The sequence below is a fragment of the Ranitomeya imitator genome, unplaced genomic scaffold (assembly GCF_032444005.1).
Source record: "Ranitomeya imitator isolate aRanImi1 unplaced genomic scaffold, aRanImi1.pri SCAFFOLD_668, whole genome shotgun sequence".
Taxonomy (NCBI): Eukaryota; Metazoa; Chordata; class Amphibia; order Anura; family Dendrobatidae; genus Ranitomeya; species Ranitomeya imitator.
Window position 1 is genome coordinate 66,042 of NW_027194382.1, and position 22,641 is coordinate 88,682.

The 22,641-nt window shown below is 47.8% G+C and overlaps 1 protein-coding gene across 2 annotated transcripts in view; it reads left to right on the forward strand.

Annotated features, from left to right (window-relative positions):
- Positions 1 to 440: 440 nt before the first annotated feature.
- The window catches only part of LOC138655022 (gastrula zinc finger protein XlCGF66.1-like), a 68,679-nt gene continuing 46,478 nt past the window's right edge, over positions 441 to 22,641 (forward strand). For both annotated transcript variants that reach the window (XM_069743540.1, XM_069743541.1), the window contains exon 1: positions 441 to 467. The gene's annotated coding sequence lies outside the window, so the exon portion shown is untranslated. The remainder of the gene's footprint in view (positions 468 to 22,641) is intronic.

The following is a 22,641-nucleotide window of genomic DNA, read 5'->3' on the forward strand; positions in this document are numbered from 1 at the left end:
GTGATGACGTCACCGCAGGTCCTTCTCCTCCCGCACTGACTGCTCTCAGTGATGACGTCACTGCAGGTCCTTCTCCCGCACTGACTGCTCTCAGTGATGACGTCACTGCAGGTCCTTCTCCTCCCGCACTGACTGCTCTCAGTGATGACGTCACTGCAGGTCCTTCTCCTGCACTGAGTGCTCTCAGTGATGACGTCACCGCAGGTCCTTCTCCTCCCGCACTGACTGCTCTCAGTGATGACGTCACTGCAGGTCCTTCTCCTCCCGCACTGACTGCTCTCAGTGATGACGTCACTGCAGGTCCTTCTCCTCCCGCACTGACTGCTCTCAGTGATGACGTCACTGCAGGTCCTTCTCCTGCACTGAGTGCTCTCAGTGATGACGTCACCGCAGGTCCTTCTCCTCCCGCACTGACTGCTCTCAGTGATGACGTCACCGCAGGTCCTTCTCCTCCTCCTCAGCACACGGTGAGTGTCTCCCTGTCTCCGTCCCTGTGCACATTACACCCCGGGTAATTCTGCGCTTTTGTTTGGACACTTGGAGCCTTTTCTCATTTTCCCTTGTAGGCCGCAGGCTGCACACTGTCCTTGTTTTCACCTTGTGTTTCTGATGCTTTTATTCCCTGTTTTGCCCCTCAGTGTAACGCACTTTAGTTTACAAATTTCTTCTTATGTTTCTTTAGAAGTTTCTGCCTGAAATATAGAGAATAGAATAATAAGAGAATAAATTCCATTAAATTGTGCAATCATTTCCCTCCTCTATGTGGAGCCTCTCCATCTTCAGGAGATATTGTTATGGCTCATTCTGTGGCCGCCGCGGACAGTGGGAAAGCTGGGTTACAGTTTACTGATTATACAGTCTGAGATGGTAGCAGAGCATTGGAAAGTTGGGTTATAGCTCAGTAGTAATCCATCCTGAGACTGGAAAAGCTGTGCTATGAATGATATGTTGAAGGCTGCAGCTCACAATGGGTGAGAGGGGCTACAGCACAGTGTGATTCCATAGTCTGCTGCTGCCACTGGGAAAGCTGGGTTACAGCTTAGTGATGATACATCCGGTGAATCCAGCTGCCACTGGGAAAGCTTTCTTACAGCTTAGTGATGATACATCCAGCGAATCCTGCTGCCACTGGGAAAGCTGGGTTACAGCTTAGTGATGATACATCTGGCGAATCCTGCTGCCACTGGGAAAGCTTGGTTACAGCATAGTGTGATTCCATAGTCTGCTGCTGCCACTGGGAAAGCTGGGTTACAGCTTAGTGATGATACATCCGGTGAATCCAGCTGCCACTGGGAAAGCTTTCTTACAGCTTAGTGATGATACATCCAGCGAATCCTGCTGCCACTGGGAAAGCTGGGTTACAGCTTAGTGATGATACATCTGGCGAATCCTGCTGCCACTGTGAAAGCTTTGTTACAGCTTAGTGATGATACATCCGGTGAATCCTGCTGCCACTGGGAAAGCTTTCTTACAGCTTAGTGATGATACATCCAGCGAATCCTGCTGCCACTGGGAAAGCTGGGTTACAGCTTAGTGATGATACATCCGGTGAATCCTGCTGCCACTGTGAAAGCTTTCTTACAGCTTAGTGATGATACATCCGGTGAATCCTGCTGCCACTGGGAAAGCTTTCTTACAGCTTAGTGATGATACATCCAGCGAATCCTGCTGCCACTGGGAAAGCTGGGTTACAGCTTAGTGATGATACATCCGGTGAATCCTGCTGCCACTGTGAAAGCTTTCTTACAGCTTAGTGATGATACATCCGGTGAATCCTGCTGCCACTGGGAAAGCTGGGTTACAGCTTAGTGATGATACATCTGGCGAATCCTGCTGCCACTGGGAAAGCTGGGTTACAGCTTAGTGATGATACATCCGGTGAATCCTGCTGCCACTGGGAAAGCTTTCTTACGGCTTAGTGATGATACATCCAGCGAATCCTGCTGCCACTGGGAAAGCTGGGTTACAGCTTAGTGATGATACATCTGGCGAATCCTGCTGCCACTGTGAAAGCTTTGTTACAGCTTAGTGATGATACATCCGGTGAATCCTGCTACCACTGGGAAAGCTTTCTTACAGCTTAGTGATGATACATCCAGCGAATCCTGCTGCCACTGGGAAAGCTGGGTTACAGCTTAGTGATGATACATCCGGTGAATCCTGCTGCCACTGGGAAAGCTTTCTTACAGCTTAGTGATGATACATCCAGCGAATCCTGCTGCCACTGGGAAAGCTGGGTTACAGCTTAGTGATGATACATCTGGCGAATTCTGCTGCCACTGGGAAAGCTGGGTTACAGCTTAGTGATGATACATCCGGTGAATCCTGCTGCCACTGGGAAAGCTTTCTTACGGCTTAGTGATGATACATCCAGCGAATCCTGCTGCCACTGGGAAAGCTGGGTTACAGCTTAGTGATGATACATCTGGCGAATCCTGCTGCCACTGTGAAAGCTTTGTTACAGCTTAGTGATGATACATCCGGTGAATCCTGCTGCCACTGGGAAAGCTTTCTTACAGCTTAGTGATGATACATCCAGCAAATCCTGCTGCCACTGGGAAAGCTGGGTTACAGCTTAGTGATGATACATCTGGCGAATCCTGCTGCCACTGGGAAAGCTGGGTTACAGCTTAGTGATGATACATCCGGTGAATCCTGCTGCCACTGGGAAAGCTTTCTTACGGCTTAGTGATGATACATCCAGCGAATCCTGCTGCCACTGGGAAAGCTGGGTTACAGCTTAGTGATGATACATCTGGCGAATCCTGCTGCCACTGTGAAAGCTTTGTTACAGCTTAGTGATGATACATCCGGTGAATCCTGCTGCCACTGGGAAAGCTTTCTTACAGCTTAGTGATGATACATCCAGCGAATCCTGCTGCCACTGGGAAAGCTGGGTTACAGCTTAGTGATGATACATCCGGTGAATCCTGCTGCCACTGGGAAAGCTTTCTTACAGCTTAGTGATGATACATCCAGCGAATCCTGCTGCCACTGGGAAAGCTGGGTTACAGCTTAGTGATGATACATCTGGCGAATTGTGCTGCCACTGGGAAAGCTGGGTTACAGCTTAGTGATGATACATCCGGTGAATCCTGCTGCCACTGGGAAAGCTTTCTTACGGCTTAGTGATGATACATCCAGCGAATCCTGCTGCCACTGGGAAAGCTGGGTTACAGCTTAGTGATGATACATCTGGCGAATCCTGCTGCCACTGTGAAAGCTTTGTTACAGCTTAGTGATGATACATCCGGTGAATCCTGCTGCCACTGGGAAAGCTTTCTTACAGCTTAGTGATGATACATCCAGCGAATCCTGCTGCCACTGGGAAAGCTGGGTTACAGCTTAGTGATGATACATCTGGCGAATCCTGCTGCCACTGGGAAAGCTGGGTTACAGCTTAGTGATGATACATCCGGTGAATCCTGCTGCCACTGGGAAAGCTTTCTTACGGCTTAGTGATGATACATCCAGCGAATCCTGCTGCCACTGGGAAAGCTGGGTTACAGCTTAGTGATGATACATCTGGCGAATCCTGCTGCCACTGGGAAAGCTGGGTTACAGCTTAGTGATGATACATCCGGTGAATCCTGCTGCCACTGGGAAAGCTTTCTTACGGCTTAGTGATGATACATCCAGCGAATCCTGCTGCCACTGGGAAAGCTGGGTTACAGCTTAGTGATGATACATCTGGCGAATCCTGCTGCCACTGTGAAAGCTTTGTTACAGCTTAGTGATGATACATCCGGCGAATCCTGCTGCCACTGGGAAAGCTGAGTTACAGCTTAGTGATGATACATCCGGCGAATCCTGCTGCCACTGGGAAAGCTGGGTTACAGCTTAGTGATGATACATCCGGTGAATCCTGCTGCCACTGGGAAAGCTTTCTTACGGCTTAGTGATGATACATCCAGCGAATCCTGCTGCCACTGGGAAAGCTGGGTTACAGCTTAGTGATGATACATCTGGCGAATCCTGCTGCCACTGTGAAAGCTTTATTACAGCTTAGTGATGATACATCCAGCGAATCCTGCTGCCACTGGGAAAGCTGGGTTACAGCTTAGTGATGATACATCTGGCGAATCCTGCTGCCACTGTGAAAGCTTTATTACAGCTTAGTGATGATACATCCGGTGAATCCTGCTGCCACTGGGAAAGCTTTCTTACAGCTTAGTGATGATACATCCAGCGAATCCTGCTGCCACTGGGAAAGCTGGGTTACAGCTTAGTGATGATACATCTGGCGAATCCTGCTGCCACTGTGAAAGCTTTGTTACAGCTTAGTGATGATACATCCGGTGAATCCTGCTGCCACTGGGAAAGCTGAGTTACAGCTTAGTGATGATACATCCGGCGAATCCTGCTGCCACTGGGAAAGCTGGGTTACAGCTTAGTGATGATACATCCGGCGAATCCTGCTGCCACTGGGAAAGTGGTAGTTGGAGGCAGGTATATCTTGCCCAGGTGTTTGTCCTATGTGAATTAGGCCACTCCGTATCTTCAGGGTGCTAATGGGTTAATGATTGCAGGAATAAAAGATGACCAGCTGGGGGTTTCCAGCGTCTGCCTGGGGCACACAGATTGCCTGTCTGTGTGAGACAAACGTGAGTGAGAGCTCTGCTCAAGAATTGTGTGATGTTAGCTGGGTGGGAGAAGCCCCCCCAGTTGTTAAGTTAGCAACGTGTTTGTTTAGTTAGTGCCGGACAGGCTAGGATTCATTTTTATGTTTTGTTTTTCTGTGTTGCTTTCACTTTAATAAATCTGACCTGAGGTCAGCCTACTTGGAAACCTGCTGTACGCCTCAGAAATTCAATGCACAAACCACGTGACCTTTGACCCCAGCAAAGGCGATCCCGGAGTGTTGTGTCACATTGTGGTGGAGAATGCGGGCATACCGTGGCACAGGCAACAGCATGGAAGACGTGGTGAAAGCCTTAGTACAGTCCACTACGAAGCTAATCGCTTGATGGCCGCACAGCTGAAGGAGTTAGTGGACATGACGGTTGCAGACCGCCAACTTCTCCAACAGGTGGCGCAGCGCCTGGTGAGCATGCCTGACGCTGACCCGGAAGCAGAGTCCAGGAGGATCCATGTGAGTCGATACTGGCAAAAGCTGACTGCAGAAGATGACGTCGAGGCATACCTGACAACGTTTGAGCGGACGGCATTGAGAGAGAAGTGGCCGAAGGCACGATGGGCCGATTTGATTGCCCCGGAGGTCGCTCAGGACTTTGAGAAACTGAAAGCTGAGATCCTGGCCCGGCTGGGTGTGACGACGGCTGTCCGGGCACAGAGGGTACATCAGTGGACATACCAGCAAGATAAACCGGCGCGGTCTCAGATGTTCGACCTGATCTACTTAACAAAGAAATGGCTGCAACCCAAGGTACTGACAATACCCGAAATAATCCAGCGGGTTGTCCTGGACAAGTACCTGAGAGTACTACCCCCAGCGCTGAAAAGGTGGGTAAGCCAAGGAAATCCCACGACAGCGGATCAACTTGTGGAGTTGGTCGAGCGTTATTCCGTGGCAGAAGGACTTCCCGACGACACCGCCAGCCCCCGGTCTGTGCCTCCTGCTCGTGGAACCGGTAAGACTGTTCCAGGGACCACGGGTGAAGGAAAATCGCTTAAAACTGTGGGGGAGGAGTCCGGGACTGCTCGCACTCCGAGACCAAGAGTATTGGACGGTGGTCTCAGTAGGGGACCTGTTAGGTGTTTCCGCTGCCATGAGAAGGGTCATGTTTCTGCGAACTGTCCTGTTACCGCTGAACCCATGCAGTGCGACGTTATAGACTCTAGAAAACGCATGTCTTTGGTTACACAGCTAGTGAGTGTGAATGCGGGTCAAAATGATACAGCGAAACACCTGTGTGAATTATCTGTTGATGGGAAAAATGTTGTGGCATTACTAGACTCTGGAAGTGTGGTGACTCTGGTGAAAGCTAGTCTGGTGGCACTTCCGTCTGGTCCGTCTGACAAGTTTTCTGTGACGTGTGTGCATGGTGACACCCGCTCGTACCGGTCATATGGATTTCTACTCCCTATGGGTCAGTGCAGCACAAAGTGGGACTCGTTCCAGCATTGTTACAGGATGTAATCCTGGGCAGGGATTTTCCCTATTTCTGGCAGTTGTGAGAGAATCAGTTGCTCCTTCACGGTAGCTGTACCCGTGAATCTTCTCCCATGCCGTCTGGAGGTCCCGAGCCCCTAGAGGAGACCCCACAGGAAGATGTTGCTGGGGAGGTTAGTGAATCTAACCTTCAGTACCCCTTCTCCGTCATGGTGGGGGAAACTGAGGAACCTCAGCGAGAGGCGGAGGCAGACAGCCATCCGGCACCCTGCCTGCCAGATTTGGGAGTCCAGGTGGATGACTTCCACAGCGAGCAAATTAAAGATCCTACCCTGACTCCGGCTAGGAAAAATGTAAAAATGATAGATGGGGTACCCGTAGAACCTGACACTAGGCTAGCGTACCCGTATATGGTTCTGGAAAATGATTTGCTCTACCAGGTAGAAAAAAAAGGGGAAGACACAGTGCAACGGTTAGTGGTACCCAAACCTTATCGGCGGAAGGTACTGGATTTGGCCCACGGACATATAATGGGGGGACATCTGGGGGTACAGAAAACCACAGAAAGGATATTGCATTGTTTTGTGTGGCCTGGAATACATTATGATGTGCGTAACTATTGTGAGTCCTGTCCAGAGTGCCAAATCGCGGCCCCTAAATCTCAGTTCCGTAGCCCTTTGGTACCCCTTCCTATCATCGGGGTCCCTTTTGAGAGAATTGGGATGGATTTGGTTGGGCCCCTTCCCCGATCCGCACGTGGGCACCAACATATCCTCGTCATCGTGGACTATGCCACTCGTTACCCGGAAGCCGTCCCTTTGCGTAACACAGTTACCAAGACGATCGCCAAGGAATTGGTACAAGTGTTTAGTCGGGTGGGAATTCCAAAACAGATACTCACCGACCAGGGGACTCCCTTTATGTCAAGGGTAATGAAGGAGCTCTGCAGGCTCTTACAAATAGACCCGTTGCGTACGTCTGTCTATCACCCTCAAACAGATGGCCTGGTTGAGCGCTTCAACAGAACCTTAAAACAGATGCTCCGGAAGGCGATAGACAAAGATGGGAAGAACTGGGATTACTTGTTACCCTATTTGCTGTTTGCCATTAGGGAAGTTCCCCAGTCTTCCACAGGGTTTTCGCCTTTCGAACTGTTGTACGCCCGTCGTCCCCGGGGACTGCTGGACGTCGCAAAAGAAACCTGGGAAGGTCAAGTCACTCCCTTTAAAATGGTGATCGACCATGTAACACAAATGCAGGATCGTATTGCCGCTGTCATGCCCATTGTTAGGGACCATATGTTACAGGCCCAGGGAGCCCAGAGGCAAAGTTATGATAGAGGCGCTAAGGTCCGTACATTTGCACCCGGCGATAGGGTGTTGGTCCTAATCCCTACGGTGGATAGTAAATTCCTGGCGAAATGGCAGGGCCCATTTGAGGTCCGAGAAAGAGTTGGTGAAGTGAACTATAAAGTGTACCAGCCGGGTAAGAGAAAACCAGAACAGATTTATCATGTGAATCTGATAAAATCCTGGAAAGACCGCTCTGCCCTAACGGCGGATCTGCCCCGTCCGGTTTGTTCACCTACTGTACCGGAGGTGCAGGTTGCCGAGACTCTCTCAGAACGACAAAAATCTGAGGTTAAGCAATTTTTGTTACAGAACCGACAGTTTTTCTCCGAAAAACCTGGCCGGACTAAGTTGGTGAAACATGAGATTGTCACAGAGCCTGGCGTCACTGTTCATGTGAAGCCCTACCGGATTCCGGAAGCCCGCCGTGAAGCCGTCTCCCGGGAAGTGATGGCAATGTTGGACTTAGGAGTCATTGAAGAGTCGCACAGCGCCTGGTCCAGTCCAATTGTGCTGATACATAAACCGGATGGCTCCATCCGGTTTTGTAATGACTTTAGGAAACTGAATGCAGTTTCTAAATTTGATGCGTACCCTATGCCCCGGGTCGATGAGTTGATCGACCGGCTTGGTAAAGCCCGATACATTACGACCCTGGATTTAACAAAGGGGTACTGGCAGATTCCTCTGGCCGAGGCGGCCAGAGAGAAGACGGCATTTGCTACACCGGAAGGTCTGTTCCAGTATGTCTATATGCCGTTTGGACTTCACGGAGCTCCCGCAACGTTCCAGAGATTGATGGATCGAGTCTTGAGGCCTCACAGACAGTACGCTTCTGCCTACCTGGATGACATCGTAATTTACAGCATGGACTGGGAAACTCATCTCCAGAAGGTACAAGCGGTGATTGATGACCTGCGAGATGCAGGTTTAACGGCAAACCCCAAGAAATGCCACATCGGGCTTGAAGAAGCCCGATACTTGGGCTACGTGATTGGCCGACGAGTGGTTAAACCCCAGATCGACAAAATACAGGCAATTCAGGGCTGGCCACAACCAGTGAACAAAAAACAAGTACAGGCTTTCCTGGGGATTGCCGGCTATTATCGCCGGTTCATACCCAATTTTGCAGCCATGGCTACTCCCTTGACGGATCTTACCAAGGGGAAGGGTTCCGTCATGGTAAAATGGACCTCAGCTGCTGAAGAGGCCTTCCACAGCCTGAAACGGGCTTTGTGCTCTCAGCCCGTACTAGTGACTCCTGATTTCAGCAGCGAGTTTGTGGTGCAAACTGATGCCTCTGATACTGGTGTCGGAGCTGTACTTTCCCAGGTGAGGGACGGAGTCGAACACCCGGTCCTCTATCTCAGTCGGAAACTGAATGTACATGAGCAGAGGTATGCGGTGGTTGAAAAAGAGTGCCTAGCCATTAAATGGGCTCTTGACTCCCTCAAGTATTACCTGGCCGGTAGGAAGTTTAGGCTGGTCACAGACCATGCCCATCTCAAGTGGATGCACCTCCACAAAGACCGTAATAGTCGGGTAACCCGGTGGTTCCTTGCCCTGCAGGCTTACTCTTTTACGGTGGAGCACCGACCTGGGGTGCAGATGGGGAACGCCGATGCCCTATCCCGAGTGCACTGTTTCAAGAGTGTTCTTGCTCGACCGGAGTGGTCTGAGCAAGGGGGGGGGGGGGGTGGGTATGTAAGACTCATGCTGGTGTGGTAGTTGGAGGCAGGTATATCTCGCCTAGGTGTTTGTCCTATGTGAATTAGGCCACTCAGTATCTTCAGGGTGCTAATGGGTTAATGATTGCAGGAATAAAAGATGACCAGCTGGGGGTTTCCAGCGTCTGCCTGGGGCACACAGATTGCCTGTCTGTGTGAGACAAACGTGAGTGAGAGCTCTGCTCAAGAATTGTGTGATGTTAGGTGGGTGGGAGAAGCCCCCCCAGTTGTTAAGTTAGCAAAGTGTTTGTTTAGTTAGTGCAGGACAGGCTAGGATTTATTTTTATGTTTTGTTTTTCTGTGTTGCTTTCACTTTAATAAATCTGACCTGAGGTCAGCCTACTTGGAAACCTGCTGTACGCCTCAGAAATTCAATGCACAAAACACGTGACCTTTGACCCCAGCAAAGGCGATCACGGAGTGTTTTGTCACAGTATATAATATTATTATTATGATTTATTTATATAGCACCGTTAATTCCATGGTGCTGTACATGAGAAAAGGGGTTACATACAGGATTATAGATAATATTTACAGTAAACAAATTTACAGTGACAGACTGGTGCAGAGGGGAGAGGACCCTTTCCTTACGGACTTACATTCTACAGGGTAATGGGGAAGAGACAGAAGGTCGGGGGTGCGGCCTCTCTGGTGGTGGTGAGGCGAAAGCTCGGGTGGTGGTGAGGCGGCAGCTCTGGTGATGGTGAGGCGGCAACTCGGGTGGTTGGTGAGGCGGCAGCTCTGGTGGTGGTGAGGCGGCAACTCGGGTGGTTGGTGAGGCGGCAGCTCTGGTGGTGGTGAGGCGGCAACTCGGGTGGTTGGTGAGGCGGCAGCTCTGGTGGTGGTGAGGCGGCAGCTCAGGTGGTGGTGAGTTGGCAGCTCTGGTGGTGGTGAGGCGGCAGCTCAGGTGGTGGTGAGTTGGCAGCTCTGGTGATGGTGAGGCGACAGCTCTGGTGGTTGGTGAGGTGGCAGCTCTGGTGGTTGGTGAGGCGGCAGCTCGGGCAATTGGTGAGGCGGCAGCTCAGGCAATTGGTGAGGCGGCAGCTCAGGTGTTGGTGAGGCGGCAGCTCAGGTGGTTGGTGAGGCGGCAGAATGGTTATTGCAGGCTGTAGGCTTTCCTGAAGAGATGGGTTTTCAGGTTCCGTCTGAAGGATCCGAGGGTGGTGGATAATCGGACATTTTGAGGCGTGGAATTCCAGAGGATGGGGGCTATTCGGGAGAAATAAGTGTGGAGGAGAGTAGGAGGTCTTGGGAGGATCGGAGATTACGTGAGGGAAGTTCAGAGATATAGGGGGGACAGGTTGTGGATGGTTTTGTAGATCAGTGTTAGTAGTTTGAACTGGATTCGTTGGAGAATTGGGAGCCAGTGGAGGGATTTGCAGAGGGGAGAAGCAGGGGAGTAGCGAGGAGAGAGGTGGATTAGCCGGGCAGCAGAGTTGAGGACAGACTGGAGCGGTGCAAGAGAGTTAGTGGGGAGGCCACAGAGGAGGGTGTTGCTGTAATCGAGGCGGGAAATGATGAGGGCATGCATAAGAGTTTTAGTAGATTGTGAGCTGAGGAAGGGACGGATTCTGGCAATATTTTTGAGTTGGAGGCGACAGGAGGTGGCAAGAGTTTAGACGTGCGGTTTTAAGGACAGTGCAGAGTCGAGAGTTACCCCGAGGCAGCGCATTTCAGGTGCGGGAGAGAGCGTGATGCCGTTTACCATAATAGATAGGTCAGGTAGGGGGGATACGTGAGATGGGGGAAAGATGATGTTTTGTCTACATTGAGTTTTAGGAAGCGAGAGGTGAAGGAGGATATGGCTGATAGACACTTCGGGATTCTGGACAGCAGAGGGGTGACATCTGGGCCAGAGAGGTAGATCTGAGTGTCGTCCGCATAAGGTGATACTGGAAGCCATGGGACTTTATGAGTTGTCCTAGGCCAAGGGTATAGATGGAAAAGAGTAGGGGCCCTAGGACAGAGCCTTGAGGGACTCCAACAGAGAGAGGGCAGGATGAGGAGGTAGTGTGGGAGTGGGAAACACTAAATGTGCGGTCGGAAAGGTATGAGGCAATCCAGGACAGGGCAAGGCCTTTGATGCCGAGGGAAGAAAGAATCTGTAGCAGTAGGCAGTGGTTGGAGATTGAAGGTTGTCTACAGAATGCGGTAGATAAGCCACTGATGCCGGTGGCCTTAGCTCATACGATTTTAGGGCTGACAGATTCCCTTTAAAGTCAGGGAAAAAGTAGCAGCGTACCAGTTAAAACAGAGGGAGAGAAGTACATGGGATTCTGGTATGCAGTGGCTATTCCAGATTAGGAGACAGTTCAGACGTACCTGTGGATGAAAGCAGATGGATCAGTGCATGACCGCATGAAGGAGAATATACCATAGGTTACCATTGTGGTGTATTTCTGATGATAGATTTAAAAAGATGTCACTTTAAATGATGTCACATCTGACCAGCTCCATTCAACTTATATATATATAATGTCCCCCAACCTGGTATATGTGTCCCCCAACCTGGTATAGGAATCCCCATCCTGGTATATATAATCCCCCATCCTGGTATATGTGTCCCCCATCCTGGTATATGTGTCCCCCATCCTGGTATATGTGTCCCCCATCCTGGTATAAATGTCCCCCATCCTGGTATATGTGTCTCCCATCCTGGCATATGTGTCCCCCATGCTGGTATATTTGTCCCCCATCCTGGTATATGTGTCCCCCATCCTGGTATATATGTCCCCCATCCTGGTGTATGTGTCCCTCATCCTGGTATATGTGTCCCCCATCCTGGTTTATATAATCCCCCATCCTGGTATATATAATCCCCCATCCTGGTATATGTGTCCACCATCCTGGTATATATGTCCCCCATCCTGGTATATATGTCTCCCTTCCTGGTATAAATGTCCCCCATCCTGGTATATGTGTCTCCCATCCTGGTATATATGTCCCCATCTTGGTATATATGTCTCCCATCCTGGTATATATGTCTCCCATCCTGGTATATGTGTCCCCCATCCTGGTATATATGTATCCTATCCTGTTATATAGGTCCCCCATCCGGGTATATATGTCCCCATCCTGGTATATATAATCCCACATCCGGGTATATATGCCTCCCATCCTGGTATATATGTCCCCTATCTTTGCATGTCCCTCTTCCTGTACACCTTTGTGGTATATATGTTCCCTGCTCTACAAAAAAACCCTTTCTTCTCACCATCCTCTGCTCCCTCGACATGCGACATCCTCTTCGTCATCGTCTTCTGGGCCTGTGGGAAGGGGAGTAGCCGACCCCAGTACCTACTTCAGCTGGATGTGCGTCCTCTGACTCTCATCCAGCTGAAGTAGGTGCTGGGGTCGCTGGTCCCCCTCCAGCATGGAGGCAAAAGAAAGATTTCTATTTTCTGTTAATGAGGACATTTTCATACAATCATATACAGTTAAGTCCATATATATATTTGGACAGAGACAACATTTTTCTAATTTTGGTTATAGACATTACCACAATGAATTTTAAACAAAACAATTCAGATGCAGTTGTAGTTCAGATTTTCAGCTTTCATTTGAGGGTATCCACATTAAAATTGGATGAAGGGTTTAGGAGTTTCAGCTCCTTAACATGTGCCACCCTGTTTTTAAAGGGACCAAAAGTAATTGGACAGATTCAATAATTTTAAATAACATGTTCATTTTTAGTACTTGGTTAAAAACCCCTTGTTGGCAATGACTGCCTGAAGTCTTGAACTCATGGACATCACCACACGCTGTGTTTCCTCCTTTTTGATGCTCTTCCAGGCCTTCACTGCGGTGGTTTTCAGTTGCTGTTTGTTTGTGGGCCTTTCTGACTGAAGTTTAGTCTTTAACAAGTGAAATGCTGCTCAATTGGGTTGAGACCAGGTGACTGACTTGGCCATTCCAGAATATTCCACTTCTTTGCTTTAATAAACTCCTGGTTGCTTTGGCTTTGTTTTGGGTCATTGTCCATCTGTAGTATGTAGTTTGGCTGCATGTGGCTGGATCTGAGCACACAGTATGGCGGCTCTGAAGACCTCAGAATTCATTCGTCTGCCCTGTGTCACATCATCAATAAACACTAGTGACCCAGTGCCACTGGCAGCCATGCATGCCCGCGCCATCACACTGCCTCCGCCGGGTTTATGCATGCCCGCGCCATCACACTGCCTCCGCCGGGTTTACTGATGATGTGGTATGCTTTGGATCATGAGCTGGACCACGCCTTCGCCATAGTTTTCTCTTTCCATCATTCTGGTAGAGGTTGATCTTGGTTTCATCTGTCCATAGAATGTTCTTCCAGAACTGTGCGGCTTTTTTAGATGTTTTTTAGCCTTTTTATTCTTGATTCTTATGAGTGGCTTGCACCGTGCAGTGAACCCTCTGTAGTTACTTTCATGCAGTCTTCTCTTTATGGTAGATTTGGATATTGATACGCCTTCCTCCTGGAGAGTGTTGTTCCCTTGGTCGGCTGTTGTGAAGGGGTTTCTCTTCACCATGGAGATTATTCTGCCATCATCCACCACTGTTGTCTTCCGTGGGCGCCCAGGTCTTTTTCCATTGATGAGTTCACCAGTGCTTTCTTTCTTTCTCAGGATGGACCAAACTGTAGATTTTGCCACTCCTAATATTGCAACAATTTCTCGGATGGGTGTTTTCTGTTTTCGCAGCTTAAGGATGGCTTGTTTCACCTGCATGGAGAGCTCCTTTGACCGCATGTTTACTTCACAGCAAAACCTTCCAAATGCAAGCACCACACCTCAAATCAACTCCAGGCCTTTTATCTGCTTAATTGAGAATGACATAACGAAGGGATTGTCTACACCTGTCCATGAGATAGCCCTGGAGTCAATTGTCCAATTACCTTTGGTCCCTTTAAAAACAGGGTGGCACATGTTAAGGAGCTGAAACTCCTAAACCCTTCATCCAATTTTAATGTGGATACCCTCAAAAGAAAGCTGAAAGTCTGAACTTCAACTGCATCTGAATTGTTTTGTTTAAAATTCATTGTGGTAATGTCTATAATCAAAATTAGAAAAAAGTCGTCTCTGTCCAAATATATATGGACTTAACTGTATAAAAAGAACTATATGAAGCTCCTTTTGCTGCCCAGCCAGGAACCTTACTGTTTCCACACGAATGTGACTGATCACACGGCCATCACGTCATCCACGGTCCTTGCGGCATTTACCACCCTCTGCACACGTCCTTTTTTACACTGAGTTTTTCTTCATATATTGTCCATGTCCCGCTATCTTGTAATAAGTAGTAATAATATAGCGGTATATGTGGCGTGCCCTGTCCCTGCTTTTGTGAGTTTTCTCTTTTCTCTACCTCCTTATAGCTTATTTTATACTAATGTATATATGTTATAACATTATTTTCTGTGTTATCATGCTAATTGCACATTGTTATTGTCAATGCATTGCTACACAAACATTTGTGAACCCTTCAGAATTTTCAATTTTTCTGCATAAATTTGACCTAAAACTACACAAGATTTTCACACCATTCCTAAAAGTAATAAAACAAATGAGTAAAAAATATTAGAATTTTTCATTTTATTTTTTTATGAAAGTGATCCAATATTACATGACTGTGAGTGAAAAAAGTATGTGAACCTTTAGAGTCTGGTGCTGTCAATCTATGAGATGACAATTGGGTGAGAGTGGGCAGCCTGTTTTATTCAAAGAATAGGGATCTATCAAAGTCTGATGTCCTCAAACCATATTTGTGGAAGTGTATTATGGGAAGAACAAAGGAGATTTCTGATGAACTCCAAAGAAGATATGTTCATAAAGCTAGAAATGTTTACAAAATCACCTCCAAAGGGTTTGGACTCCACCAATCCAGTCAGAATGGTTGCGTACAAATCGAGTAATGAAAAGGAAGAAAAGAGACATACACAACACCAGGGATCACCAAAAAATAATAAATCCTAGATAAATAATATAATACATTTTATTAAGGTCAAACAAGACACTGCAAACAATTAAAAACATTTAAAAACTAAAACGGTACATATCCCAAATAGGGAATACCCCCCAAGACCCAGAAAATGACTTCATACCAGACAATACATACAGATATAGCATGTAGATTCACACTACAATATGTGATATCAATGAATAAACAATATACAGCTGTTCAGGGCTCAAAAACAATAAGATGTGCTCTATAGGCGTATAGAGATTATATCCATAATGGATAAAAAGTAGAGCTCCCAAAAAAAGGCCCACACACACAATGTATCAATAAAATACGGGTAGGGCAGTGTCCTAAGTTAGATGGATCTAATACTTTAGATGTGTACACATCCCGTATGCCTAATGAGCCAAAGGACAACCTCCAGCTACCTGTGGGTAGTATAACAGAAGTACAACATAGGGTGCAGGGCGACGCCTAAACCACAAAACCGGCAGGTAAAGAACACATGCACAGATAGAATAAAGAGATCAGGTAAAAACCTGCCTGTAAGCAGTAGCTAAATCTGACCGATAAGGGGAAGGCATAAAGGTGGTAATATACAGATAAAAAACAAGCGAGAGTTCAGAACGCCATATAGAACCTGCCCATGAAAGGAACAGCACTAGTCCGGTAGGAAGTCAGTCATGGGGGGCAAAAAGAAGCCCAACGCGTGTCGCCACGGAGTGGCTTCGTCAGGGGCAGAGGTAACAATGTCCGTATGTTGACGCTTATATATACAACTATCTAAATAAGTTACCATAACAGCTGAGCGGATCCTCCTCAGGGAACAACAGCAGGCTCCATAATAGACGCAATAGCGCCATGTTGGAGACCAGAAGTGTAACCATGGTACCGGATGTGACGCCGGCGGGTATACCAAGATGGAAAGTATCGGCTAGTGCGCATGCGCTAAGAGCGGTCACCTACTGCAAATTACCAAGAGAGCTGGTCAGAAGTTGTACAAACATGGAGGCGCCACAGCACAATGCGCAAGCGCATTTAGTGCGTACAGAGCGTCCAGCATATCGTAAAAATTTTTTAGAGTTCAAGAAAATACTTATTTTCCACCATAATATGCAAAAAAAATGATAAAAAAACAGACAATGTGATTTTCTTGATTTTTTTTTTCTCAGTTTGTCTCACATAGTTGAGGTCTACCTATGATGTAAATTACAGACGCCTCTCATCTTTTTAAGTGGTGGAACTTGCACTATTGCTGACTGAGTAAATACTTTTTTGCCCCACTGTACGTATAGAATGTCCGGATCGTACAAAGATCGACAAAGATGTATGTACCGCATACATTGACAGAGGTCCCCAGTATTGTTATATTCATATATATCCCCAATTTCATAACAAAAATGCTTAAATGGAGGGGTAGTAATAAACATTTACGCATGCGCCAGAGCGAAATAGTAGTAGGTGCGATGCCTCACACCAAAATAATAAAATATATAGAGTGTGCTACACACAAGGCATAACAAACTCAGTACCAATGGATGTGGCGTACCATATAGTATCTGTGATAGTCTGCATAACTATGACTAAAGACGCCAAATAAGATGGTACGCGTGTCCTATGTCGTAGTATCTAGAGCAGTTACTGAAAATAATATTTTCCATTGATATAACATATATCCAAAATAAATACTATATGAAGCGTAATAATAAGAACACCCATATAGGTACATTGTATAATTGGATCCCAAAAGAAATTTAGAATGCCATAGAGTGGTAATAGTGCAAATATAGCTCCAACCGGCATCTATGCACCCAAAGAGATAATGTTGTCTAACAGACATGGCAAATGTAGTCCAAAAAGGTGGAGGCAGTGAATATACGATATAGAACTCTGACGATAATGATAGTACTGGGTCACGTGCCACAACAGAATTTATAGCAAGCATTCCCACGCTTGGAATCTTTTGAAAACCACAGCAGTCCAAAGGACCAAATGCGGTTAATGACGCATGAAAATATTTATACAGCATATATACGCGCCATCCCAAGTGGTACTGCACACAAAGCAATACGATATGGATTGTCTCACAAGATTGTAGCCAAAGGTTATACAACTTTCTTTATTATTGTTTATCGTCCAGGGAAAGACATTCTTCGATAGGAAGTTCTTTCGTCAGTTATTTGGTACGGCGATGGGGGCACGTTGTGCACCATCATATGCCAATCTATTTCTTGGATGGTGGGAGGAGTTGATTGTCTATAAACCTCAGGCGTTTACATCCAATGTTTTGGTGTGGCAACGCTACATTGATGACATTCTGCTGCTATGGACTGGCCCTTTGGAGGATTGTAATAGGTTCATTATGGACCTAAACGAGAACTCTTGTAACATCAAACTCACATCTGTTGTCTCTGATCATAGCATTGATTTTCTTGATCTTAAACTTTCCATCCAGAACTCAGGTATCGTGAGCTCTCTATTCAGAAAAACCACCGCCACCAATAGTCTCCTCCACTATACAAGTTTCCATCCGCACTATCTGAAGAAGGGGATCCCAAAGGGACAGTTCCTTCGGTTAAGAAGAAACTGCAGTACTGATACAGACGTCTTGCAACAGTCCAAAGATCTCTTGTGCCGATTCAAGAAGAGGGGGTATCCTGGAAGGGCTATCTCGGGTGCTTTTCAACATGCCTTACAGCAAGATAGGAGTAACCTGCTCACAAAAAAGGTACGTGATGTTTCTCGTCCCCTTTCTGTAATTACCACCTTTAATAATCGGTGGGCGGATATCCGTAAAATACTCAACAACAATTGGGATATCCTTATGAGTGAAAAAAGAATCGTGCCTTTTGTGTCCAGATCACCTTGTTTGCTGGCCAGAAGAGCCAAAAATTTGAGGGACTCTCTGTGTCACAGCCACTACCAACGGCCCACTACAAGACTAAACAGGGGCACTAGGATTTATGGCTCCTATCCATGTGGCAACTGTACCATCTGCCAATATATGATAGCACAGGATGGCTTTTCAGTCTCTACCCTCTCTTTTCAGATTCGACCCAGAGAATTTTTCACCTGTAGATCCAGAAACATCATTTATGCGATATTCTGCGATTGTCCGAAAATTTACGTCGGACAAACGACACAAGAACTCAGAAGACAGACACAGCAACATCTATCCAATATCTCCACGGCCCGTAGAGATCGAGAGAGGAAGAAGGTGTTAACATCAGTGGCAATGCATTTCTTGGATGTCCATCAGGGCAACACGTCCGGGTTCAAAGTTATGGGACTTGAAAGTGTTCGGACTAATATTAGAGGAGGTGATATCACAAACAACTTACTCCGCTGTGAAACTAAGTGGATCTTTAACTTAAAGAGTCTGGCACCTCAAGGGCTCAATGAGGAAATGCTTTTCACCGGTTTCTATAAAAAACTGTGACTTGGGAAATCTGTCGTCAAAGTTGTCAGCCTGCTCCTGGTGGCTTCCAAGAGGTTCTGTCCATATTATCCTCCTTTGTAATGAGTATATGACTCTATTATTAAGGATCTATACCATATGGGTTGTTCTTTCTGGGGGCAGTGTATCTGGTCTATATATATGGGGTGCGCCCTTGATCAAGTCATTTTTTTGCTTTCTGTGACTTCTCTCTTTTATCTTTTCCCCTCCTCCTCTTTTAGGAGTCTAGATTCTCGATATCTTGTAGCTGGTCACGTGTATAAGACTTTGAGATATTGTTGTGCTTTCTACACCTTTATTCGCCTATTGCTGTAGTCTATTGCCTTACAGCATTGATCATGTGACCCTTAAGGCTCGATGGCCTCTTTCTTTAGGTACCTATCGTTCTTCAACTGATATGAGAATGTCTTTCCCTGGACGATAAACAATAATAAAGAAAGTTGTATAACCTTTGGCTACAATCTTGTGAGACAATCCATATCGTATTGCTTTGTGTGCAGTACCACTTGGGATGGTGCGTATATATGCTGTATAAATATTTTCATGCGTCATTAACCGCATTTGGTCCTTTGGACTGCTGTGGTTTTCAAAAGATTCCAAGCGTGGGAATGCTTGCTATAAATTGTGTTGTGGCACGTGACCCAGTACTATCATTATCGTCAGAGTTCTATATAGTATATTCACTGCCTCCACCTTTTTGGACTACATTTGCCATGTCTGTTAGACAGCATTATCTCTTTGGGTGCATAGATGCCGGTTGGAGCTATATTTGCACTATTACCACTCTATGGCATTCTAAATTTCTTTTGGGCTCCAATTATACAATGTACCTATATGGGTGTTCTTATTATTACGCTTCATATAGTATTTATTTTGGATATATGTTATATCAATGGAAAATATTATTTTCAGTAACTGCTCTAGATACTACGACATAGGACACGCGTACCATCTTATTTGGCGTCTTTAGTCATAGTTATGCAGACTATCACAGATACTATAAGGTACGCCACATCCATTGGTACTGAGTTTGTTATGCCTTGTGTGTAGCACACTCTATATATTTTATTATTTTGGTGTGAGGCATCGCACCTACTATTTCGCTCTGGCGCATGCGTAAATGTTTATTACTACCCCTCCATTTAAGCATTTTTGTTATGAAATTGGGGATATCTATAATATAACGCTGGGAGCGTCACTCTGTCCGAAGCCTTTCTAGACTGCGCAAGCGCCGGCGCAGTCTGGGCCTCACAGAGTGGCGCTCCCAGGAGATCGCGGTATGCATAAACACTGAACGCACACCACGATCTCCAACAGAGAAGCAGGGACCCCAAGGAGGGTGAGTATCGGCTATATTCACCTGGCCCCGTTCCACCGCTGCGCGCCGCCATCTTCCCGGTCCTCGGCCTGTGACCTTCAGTTCAGAGGGCATGATGACGCGCTTAATGCGCGCAGTTGTGGAACGGGGCCAGGTGAATATAGTAAGTGCTGGGGGGCCTGAGCTGGCGGCGATACCGGCACCTGACTCCCACAGCGCGCCGATGTCCCCGCCTGCTCAGGCCCCCCAGCACTCGGCGCCCAGCGACCATAGGTGAGTATGGTATTTTTTTTTTATATATATTGCAGCAGCATACGGGGCATATACAATGGAGCATCTTATGGGGCCATAAACCATAATGGAGCATCTTATGGGGCCATAAACCATAATTGAGCAGTGTACGGGGGCATATACTATGGAGCATTTTATGGGGGCCATAAACCTTTATGGAGCAGCGTATGGGGCATATGGATGGGAGCAGCAAATTAAAGAATGGTGGCGCAGGATGGGAGCAGCACATGACAGAAGGGGGCGCAGGATGGGAGCAGCACATGACAGAATAGGGCAGCACATGACAGAACGGTGGCGCAGGATGGGAGCAGGACATGACAGGATGGGGACGCAGGATGGGAGCAGCACATGACAGAACGGGGGCGCAGGATGGCGGCAGCACATGACAGAACGGGGGTGCAGGATGGAAGCAGCACATGACAGAACGGGGCGCAGGATGGCGGCAGCACATGACAGAACGGGGCGCAGGATGGCGGCAGCACATGACAGAACGGGGGCGCAGGATGGGAGCAGCACATGACAGGATGGGGGCGCAGGATGAGAGCAGCAAATGACAGAATGGAGGCGCAGGATGGGTGCAGTACATGTCAGAATGGAGGCGCAGGATGGGTGCAGCACATGTCAGAATGGAGGCGCAGGATGGGTGCAGCACATGTCAGAATGGAGGCGCAGGATGGGAGCACCACATGACAGAATAGGGCAGCACATGACAGAATGGGGGCGCAGAATGGGAGCAGCACATGACAGAATAGGGCAGCACATGACAGAACGGGGGGCGCAGGATGGGAGCAGCACATGACAGAACGGGGGCACAGGATGGGAGCAGCACATGACAGAACGGGGGCGCAGGATGGCAGCAGCACATGACAGAACGGGGGCGCAGGATGGAAGCAGCACATGACAGAACGAGGGCGCAGGATGGGAGCAACACATCACAGGATGGGGGCGCAGGATGAGAGCAGCAAATGCCAGAATGGAGGCGCAGGATGGGTGCAGCACATGTCAATGGAGGCGCAGGATGGGTGCAGCACATGTCAGAATGGAGGCGCAGGATGGGTGCAGCACATGTCAGAATGGGGGCGCAGGATGGGAGCAGCACATGTCAGAATGGAGGCGCAGGATGGGTGCAGCACATGACAGGATGGGGACGCAAGATGGGTGCAGCACATGACAGGATGGGGACGCAAGATGGGTGCAGCACATGACAGGATGGGGACGCAGGATGGGTGCAGCACATGACAGGATGGGGACGCAGGATGGGTGCAGCACATGACAGGATGGGGACGCAGGATGGGTGCAGCACATGACAGGATGGGGACGCAGGATGGGTGCAGCACATGACAGGATGGGGACGAAGGATGGAGCAGCACATGACAGGATGGGGACGCAGGATGGAGCAGCACATACCAGGATGGAGACCATATACCAATATAAATGCTCGCCACCCGGGCGTAGAATGGGTTCAATACCCATTAATAACCAGGGATTCAAGCTTCAGGAGGCTAATTTGCATATTCCAGGTGCCTTCTGGGAGAAGCGAAGTCTCCCTAAGCTAGAAGATCGTTGGGTACAGCCGGGACCAGCTGCTTCGAAAGCATCACCAAACCAGGGATTCAAGCTTCAGGAGGCTAATTTGCATATTCCAGGTGCCTTCTGGGAGAAGCGAAGTCTCCCTAAGCTAGAAGATCGTTGGGTACAGCCGGGACCAGCTGCTTCGAAAGCATCACCAAACCAGGGATTCAAGCTTCAGGAGGCTAATTTGCATATTCCAGGTGCCTTCTGGGAGAAGCGAAGTCTCCCTAAGCTAGAAGATCGTTGGGTACAGCCGGGACCAGCTGCTTCGAAAGCATCACCAAACCGCGCGCCGAATTTTTGCCTGTAGGACATTATTGCAAGAGAGCTTGGCTGAGTAGATTACACAAGAAGGAAAACACACAGCAAGTCAGCAGGATCTAGGAGCAACATGGCAGATGTGACAACCTACATGGTGAGCTGCAGCATGTGCTACATGTTCACAGATCGACCAGAAGAAGAATCCAATTTCATCTGTCAGAAGTGTAGACTAGTTGCCCTTTTAGAAGAAAAGGTGCGGGGTCTGGAAGAAAGAATAGCAACTTTGAAACTCATCAAAGAGAATGAAGACTTTCTAGACAGAACAGAAGCATCTCTACTGGTCACAGAAGGTGCAAAAAGTGTCAGAGAACCTCCAAAAGCAGATGAGTGGAAGCATGTGACCAAAAGAAGCAAGAAGACCATGGAGAAATCACCAACCACACAACTGAAGAACCGATATCAAATCTTTGTAGAGGATGAAGATGGCACACCTAAGAATGAAGCAATACCAGCAAGCAAAAAAGAAAAGGGCACACAGCAACAAGTGACAGCAAAAAGTACAGCCAAGAAGCAACGAAGAGTGGTGGTGGTGGGAGACTCACTACTGAGAGGCACCGAAGCAGCCATCTGCAGACCGGACATAACTGCAAGAGAAG